The 8,524-nt window shown below is 38.7% G+C and overlaps 1 pseudogene; it reads left to right on the top strand.

Moving 5' to 3' along the window:
* Positions 1–5,208: 5,208 nt before the first annotated feature.
* On the top strand, positions 5,209–7,995 carry LOC101679665 (annotated as a pseudogene).
* The last annotated feature ends 529 nt before the right edge of the window (positions 7,996–8,524 follow it).

The raw sequence follows: 8,524 nt of genomic DNA, 5'->3' as shown, positions 1-8,524 counted from the left end.
ATCACAGTTATGAAATTTCTCTCCAAGAAGTGAGACATTTATGCCCCACATCAGGCACCCCAAACGTTGAGACTTGCATTGGAAAGACAAGTCTGGCTTTAGAAACTAATAGGTTTACATCCACACGGTCTGACGGATAGTGGTAATCTGAGATATTCTTTTTTTTAAATTTTTTAAAGATTTTACCCATTTATTTGAGAGAGAGAGAGATATCATGGGAATGGGGGATAGGGGCAGAGGGAGAGAGAGAGACAGACTCCTCACTGAGCAGGGACTCCAACATTGCCAGATCCTGGGACCCCAGGATCATGACCTGAGCCAAAGGCAGATGGTCCCAAGGCAGACGCTTAATTGACTCACCCAACCAAATGCCCCTGAGGGGCTTGTGCATGGACTCACTTTCTGGGATTCAGCACAAAGGCAATAGTTTGGGAAGTAATCAGACTCTAAGTAAAGGAGATGTATTTGCTAATTTTGAAGTATCTGCAAGAGAGGTGGGACCAGTAGAACTTTGAAGATAAAGGTGTTGATGAGTGACATTTTTGCATTCTCCCTCCATCTTGGTAGTGCTGATGCCCAAGACATAGCCTTGCTAATGCTGCAGGCATGCCTAGCTCAGTATTCTTCTCTGCAGTAGGTGTCCCCTGCTCTAGCACACTTCTTCTGTATCACTAAAGCCTCAAACAAGCCCCACCATCATCACTATCCCAAGGTCTTGCTAAAACTAGTGGGCAAATGCAGTCCACACAGGTGATGCCTCTTGATTGCCTAGCTCTGGAGGTCAGAGGAGTATGTATTCTGGGCCCCACGCAACTGCTACAATCAGAAAGTCAGTTCAGAACAGGCTATCACACCCAGTGCACTGCACAAAGGCTGATGGAAATGCACCCTTTTGTCTGCCTATTTAAAAAAATACTTTTGGTAAAGCTTCAATCTGAAGATATAAACTTCAGGTATGCTACACATCTGGAAGCTACAGGGGTGCTGTTGGGGAATGTGGACATCTTAGTGTCCTCCCTTGGCCTCACCAAAGCAAACATGTACCTCGCATAAAGGAACATACAAACTCATCTGAAATACCAATTCTTGTAAATGAGTGCTAAAGACACCTCCAGATCTCTTGGTCTAAAGATCAGCAGAGCCTATGATTGTGGTCCCACGGGACTGTATATGTGTTTACATATGTTAAAAGCAATTGCCTAAGGATCTGGCTTCCAGTCAGCCTGAAGCTAAGTGTTGACTGAGATTCTTCTCTTTGCAACCCTACAAGTCTTGGCACACCCTCAACAGTTAATACATAGGAAGAATAAATGAAGCTGTTGAGGCAATCACAAAGGTTCAAGAGACTATCAAGTGTTAGGCAAGGTTGAATAATATTTCATCTCCTATACAAGGCAACTCCTTCACGTCTAGGAGAGGTACCTGTTTCACATAATACACAGAAACAAACACAGAGAGTCAAATAAAATAGAGATAGAGAAATGACTATGTCCCAAATGAGAGAACAAGACAAAGCCTCAGGGGGGAAATTAATGGATATAACTAATCTACTAATCTATAAGTAACAATTATAAAGATTCTCACTAAACTCAGGAGAAAGTCACAGGCTGAACACTGTGAGAATGTCAACAGAGAGAAAGAAAATATAAGTAAGTATCAATCATATGTCTGATGAATACAACAGCTAAACTAAAAAGTACATTAGAGAAGTTCAACAAGAGACTGGATGAAGTCAACTGTTTCGCAAGCTCAACAACAGGGCAGCATAATTCATCCAAACAGAAAAGCAAAAAGAAAATAGAACTTTAACAATGTTTATTCTTCCGATCCATGAGAATGGAATGGTCTTCCATCTTTTTTTGTCTTCTTCAAGTTCTTTCATGAGTGTTCTGTAGTTCCTTGAGCATAAATCCTTTACCTCTTTGGTTAGGTTTATGCCCAGGTACCTTATGGTTCTTGGTGCTATCATAAACAGAAGCAATTCTCCAATTTCCCTTTCTGTATTTGTATTGTTAGTGTAAAAGAAAGCAACAGATTTCTGTAAATTGACTTTGTATCCTGCCACATTATTGAATTGCTGTATGAGTTTTAGTAGTTAGGGGGTGGAGTCTTTTGGGATTTCCATATAAAGTATCATGACATCTGCGAAGAGAGAGAGTTTGACTTCTTCTTTGCTGATTTGAATACCTTTTATTTCTCTTTGTTGCCTGATTGCTGTTGCTAGGACTTCTAACACTATGTTGAACAAGAGTGCTGAGAGTGGGCATCCTTGTACATCATATGATATGTACCACAAAGGATTGGTTACTTAAAAGAAGGAAAGAAAAAAGAAAGAAAGAGAGAGAGAGAAAAAGAAGGAAAGAAATAGAACTTTAAAAAGTAAAGATAGCTTAAGAGACTTAAGGGAGAATATCAGGTGGAATAATATTCCCATTATAAGTGTTTCAGAAGGAAATGAGAGAGAGAAAGGGGCAGAAAATTTATTTGAGGAAATAATAACCGAACACTTCTCTGACCTGAAAACAGTCATTCAGGTCCAGGAAGCAGAGAGAGTTCCAGATAAGGCAAAGAGATCCACACCAAGACATTAGTTAAAATATCAAAAGTTAAAGAGAGTACCTTAAAAATGGCAAGAAAAAAACAACTTGTTATATACAAGGGAAGCTCTATGAGAAGATCATCTGATTTTTCTTCAGGCCAGGAAAGAATGGCATGACATAGCCAAAGTGCTGAGAGGAACAAAGCTCCAAGGAAGAATGCTTGGCCAAGCAGTCACTCAGAATTGAAGGAAAGATAAAGAGCTTTCCAGAGAAGAAAAAGCTAAAGGAATTCATCATTCACTAAATTGGCCTTGGAGGAAATGTTAAAGATAATTTTTTAAACAGAACTAAAATTCATTAACTAATATCAAGAAAGTATGTGAAAGTAAAACCTCACTGGTAAAAGCAAACATATAATAAAGGAGTGGATTAACCACTTATAAAGCTAGTATTTAGGTTAAAAGAAAAGAGTAGTAAAATTAACTGGAACTACAATACATAGTTAAGGGATACACAAAATACAAAGACATAAAATATATCATCAATAAAAACTCCACACACCAAAATATAAAATATAAAAGACCTAAAGGAGAAATTGCTAAACAATAATAGTAGGGGACTTTAATACTACCCTACTTATATCACAGACAGAAAATTTAGTAAATAAACATTAGCCTTAAACAACATTTTAGACCAAATGGACTTAATAAATATTTACAGAACATACCATACAAAAGTAGCAGAATACACATTATTTTTTAAACTAAACAAACAAACAAACAAAACAAAACAAAACAAAAAAACACTTGTGTTTTTAAGAGAAGTTCTAAGTTCACAGCAAAATTGAGCAGAAACTACAGAGAATTTCTACATACTCTTCATTTGCACAAATGCACAACCTCCCCCACTATCAATATCTAGAATGATAGGATACATTTATTATGACCAATGGACTGAGGTTAAGATGCCATTAATTTCCAAAGTTGGTAACTTACCTTGAGGTTCACTAATGATGTCATACATTATGTGGATCTTGATAATTGTATAATCAGATGTATCTACCATTATAGTATCACACGGGACATTTTTGCCTTCAAAAGCACCTCTGCTCTGCCTATTCATTCCTTCCTCCCATCTAAACCCTGGCAAACACAGTTACTTTAACTGCTTCACAATTCTTATTTTTACAGAATGTCATAGTGGAATCATACATAGAACTTTCATATTGTCTTCTTTACTTAATAATAAGTATTTAAATTTCTTCCACATCTGTTTATGGCTTGATATCTATTTCTTTGTAGCACTGAATCTCATTTGATGTACTGATGTTGTTGTTTTTTTTAGATCTATTCACCCACTTAAAGACACCTTATTTGATTCCAAGTTTTTTGTAATTATGAATAAAACTGCATTAACATCCATGTGCAAGTTTGTATGTTGACATGCTTTCAACTTATTCATGTAAATACGAAGACTATAGTTGCTTGATAGTATGGTAAGAGTATGTTTAGTTTGGGAAGCATCCACCAAACTGTTTTCCAAAGTGGCGGTACCATTTCATTCCCACCATCAATGAATGAGAGATTCTGTTGTTCTGTATCCTTTCCAGCATTTGGGATCACATGTTTTGGATTTTGTCCATTCTCACAGGTGCGTGGTGCCATCTCATTTCTAACTTAAAATTTCCTGCTCTCAGAGGAAGTTGAATATCTTCCCATCTGTTTCCTTGCCAACTATAAATCTTTGATGAGGTAATTGTTCAGGTCTTTTCTCCAATTTTTAATTGGTTTGTTCATATTCTAGTGCTGCATTTTAAGGGTTCTTTAGTATATCTTGGATAATGGTAATTTATCAGATGTGTCTTTTGTAAACATTTTCTCCAAGTCTGTGGCTCTTGTCATTGTCTTTTGCAGAGAAGAATTTCTTAATTTTATAAGGTCCAGCTAGTCAATTTTTTCTTTCATGGATCGTGCCTTTAATGTTGTATCTAAAAATCATTATAAGACCCCAGGCCATGGATTTTCTCCTATACTATATTGTAGGAGTTACACACTTTTGGATTTTACATTTAAGTCTGTGATCCATTTTGAAGCAAATTTCATGAATGGTATATGGTCTGTGTCTTTTTTTTCCCCCATGTGAATGTCTAGTTGCAGCATTATTGGTTGAAAAGACCTTAATTGCTCTAGTATATTGAATTTGTTCCTTTGTCAAAGACTAGTTGATGACATACTTCTGTGGATTTGACTATGGGCTCTCTAATCCATACCATTAATCTGTCTATTCTTTTACCAATAACCACAGTCTTGATTATTATAGTTTTATAGTAGGTCTGGAAGAAGAGTATTACCTGTGCTTTGACTTTGTTCTTCTTCTTCAATATTATGTTGGCTATTCTTGATCTTCAGCCCTTTCAAGTATATTTAGAATCAGTTTGCTGATATCCATAAATTAACTTGATGAGATTTTGACTGGGATTGTGTTGAATCTATAGACCAATTTGTGATGAACTGTTATCTTGACCATATTGAGTCTTTATCCATGAATATGGAGTCTTTCTCAATTTCCTTTGTTCAATGATACTTTCCATCAGCGTTTTGGGCTGTTCTTATGTAGATAAAAGGGGTATTTTTCAAAATGTTCTTTTTTCTTTTCTCCTTGTAGAGGCATGAGGAAGTTTTTCTCCACTGTTAACTATGAGGACCTGGTAGAGCTCCTGGAGGTAAAAACACACAAATGTGTGGAGGTTCCCTCTGGCTGGGTCCCCTTACAGTTGATTTTTGTTTTTCCCCCAATAGAGTTCTTATCAGAGTCATAAGCACACTAAACCTTCAAGCAATACACTAACTACCGTTTAGGTTTCCCAACCCCAGGACTGGTTTCTGTGGAAGTTTCTGTTCTGGAAGGTTGTAATTCTCTGGATCTGCCTGCCTGTCTCTCATGTTTTAGGAGCAGGGGTTTGTCCATGAACTCACTCTCTGAAAAATCTAAGGAGAGTTGCTTATTTTTCAGCTTTTTACTTGTTAGGATGGAGTAACAATTTCTAAGCTCCTTATTTGTTAGCCCAAACCAGTTATGATTTATTTGAGAGAGGGAGAGATAGAAAGGGGAGGCAGAAAGAGAGGGAGAGGGAGAGTCCTAAATAGGCTCCCTACTGAGCATGGAGCCTGACATAGGGCTCTATCTCATGGGCCTGAGTTCACAACCAGAGCCAAAGCCAAGACAGCTCTGCCTAGAGGCCCCAAATTATGCTTATTTTTAAATCAACATCTTCAAGTCTCACAAACTCTTATCCCTCTTTTCTTACTTGCCTTTCCAATGATCACCAATTAAATTTCTCACTGAACAAAAGTTACAAAGTACCTACTAAATTAGATAAGGCCTTTGCAAGCTGAAGGAATTAAGTAATAATTTGTAGTCAAGATATATAATGTACCTGCTTTCATGATTTTACAATCTAGTGGCATAAACCCCAATGAATTTCTTCCATTTCTATTACCTGACTGTTCAATCTGGTTAATAAACCATTTGGTCTCTGGATTATATCTTTTGTGTGTAGAATATGATATCATATAAGAATATTTTTAAATTTTTAATGAAAATTATTTTCAGTACTAAATGAAGCAAACTCTAAGTTAAAACTATTGTGGCCCTTGGAATTAATTTAAGTCACAAATTGCAAAAGTTTGTCAATAGTTACAAGTGGGAAATACTTAAACAATAGGAAGACAATGCACTGGGGAGAAATGATTTAAGAAAGTTAGATTTCTGTACTGGTATAGTATATTTTCTTTTAAATAGAAAGTCAATACTTCAAGTTAAATCTACATTTCAGGCAATGATAAATATCAGTCTATGATATTTATTATTTATGTACTGAGATTTAGGTGGAAAACAAAAGTAATCTGAGATTTTGCCATGATAACAAATGTGAAATTGCCCTAATAGCAGGACGACACAATCAGTAAGAAGCACTCTGTATGTTTGCCAAGAGGTTCTGCACAGCGACTCACTTCAAGGATTTTAAATAATTCTACCTAACCAAGTTGGAAGTTTGCAAAAAGGAAAGCAGTTGTAGCCTCTCGAGAAATACAATATGCTAAAAATATTTTAATACATCTGAGCATTTTCAAAGTCAATATTTTTACAATTTAGTGTTAACTTGGTTTTACTTATTATCCAAGTTAAATGCTTTCCATAATTCATTAGGAATATTTAAATTTGTTCGAACAAAAAATTAGGTGGTAAAAATATTCATCATGTGCATTTAAATAAATATTGCTCTTAGGCTATGTAAAAGGTCTTTCCCAGGTTCGTTTTTTTTTTTCCCCATACACAAATGTTTTTTTCCATGTTTCAATCTTCTTATGTGTAGCCTTCAGCACTTTTGTGTCCATTCAGAGTTCAAGTAAAATTTTTTTTGCATTGTTTCTTATGAAAATAGTAATTAATTACCATATTAAATGGAAATTAATATGACAAAACTGCTTGTAGATTTGAGAACACATTGATAAATCAAATTAACAGTATGTTATGTAGAGGAGAGAGTCCATTGGCAAGACAAGGAACCCTTGCTCTGATCCAAGTCACCGACAGGCCTGGCGCAGGCTGGGCTAGTGACCATGGGTGCCTCGGCCTCCGAGGGCATGCCTGCTCCAGTCTCCATGCCCAAGCCAAGGAGGTGCAGTACCACGGGAGTTGCTCCTTGTGGTACTGAGCCACGTGGCCCATGAATGCTGCTGGGGTGCTGCCACAGAGTGCGTTGGGGCTGGTGCACCCTGGTGGATGGCAGGCCCTGTGACTGCTCAGTCTGGCCTGGGACCATGGTGCCCTGCTGCTGCTTGCCCCAACTGTCTGCCATGTCCCCACCCTCTCCCCCTACCTCTGCCTGCATTGGCAGACCCTGCCTTCTGGGCTGCCTCTGCCAGCGCAGCCCATTGGGATGCAACTTCATCTGCAACCCCTGCAGCCAGGAAGGCCTTCGGAAATGGATGGTGCAGCATAGTGGGGACTGCTGGGTGGTGGTGGTAAAAAGGCCAATAGTGCCGCAGGCCCCCTTGTAGACCTGCTATGTCTTCCTTAGGGTTGTGTCGCTAAAAACAGGTGTTGGACCTGGAGGAAGAGGGTTTGTGGCCAGAGCTGCTGGATAATGACAAGACTGAGATTTGTGTCCCTGGTGGGGAGACTGACACAACAATGACTGCATGTATCGACTCCTTGTCCAACTTCTAGATGGTAACCAGACTGTGCTGGATAAATTCTCTGCTGTGCCCATTCCCATCCAACAGTGGAACAACAATGTCTTCTTTCAGGTCACCCATGTGTTCTCCAACGTCAAGATGGGTGTCTGCTTTATGTCTTTCCAACACTGGGACCAGGACAGGCAGTTTTGGGTTAGTCAGTATGAAGCCCATGTGACCATTCCAGTGTGGTTGTGCAGGCCCAGCTGTCTTAGTTGAAGGCTGTCCTGGCACAACAACATGACCGGTGTCTTCCAGGACTGGGGACCATTGGCCAGGACTTCTCATTAACCCAGGACAAGTACCTCCCTGGCATCCTGGGTACTCCATGATCCCTTCAAGGGCTCTGACCTGGCCCTCTTTAGGTTTTAGAAACTACTAGAAGAAAGTTTTTCTTCAAAGTTCTCTACTACTGTTGGAGGGAAGCCCTCCCCCACAGAGGCCCCCTGGTAGAGCCCCAGTCCCCTCTGTCCTGTCTCTTCTTTCTGCTTACAGAGGCTTTATCAGTCCCTTTAGAGAAGGCTACTCATCTCAGAAGTAGAATCCCAACATTGTGATACTTGGACCAAAAAAAAAAAAAAAAAAGAAGAAGAAGAAGAAAAAGAAGTAGAATCTCATCCATATGGCTAGGAAAAGTCCAGCCACCTTGGTTGACAAACTTAACCTCAAGGCTGGGACCAGGTCTCCCAGCTGAATGTCAACATGCACAAAAAAGGGCCCTGTGATTGTATGGTGTATAAAATT

The sequence above is a fragment of the Mustela putorius genome, unplaced genomic scaffold, assembly GCF_011764305.1.
Source record: "Mustela putorius furo isolate JIRA1106 unplaced genomic scaffold, ASM1176430v1.1 tig00003867_pilon_pilon_pilon, whole genome shotgun sequence".
NCBI lineage: Eukaryota > Metazoa > Chordata > Mammalia > Carnivora > Mustelidae > Mustela > Mustela putorius.
Note: the sequence above shows the minus strand (reverse complement) of the source record. Positions and strands in the feature narration are given on the sequence as shown.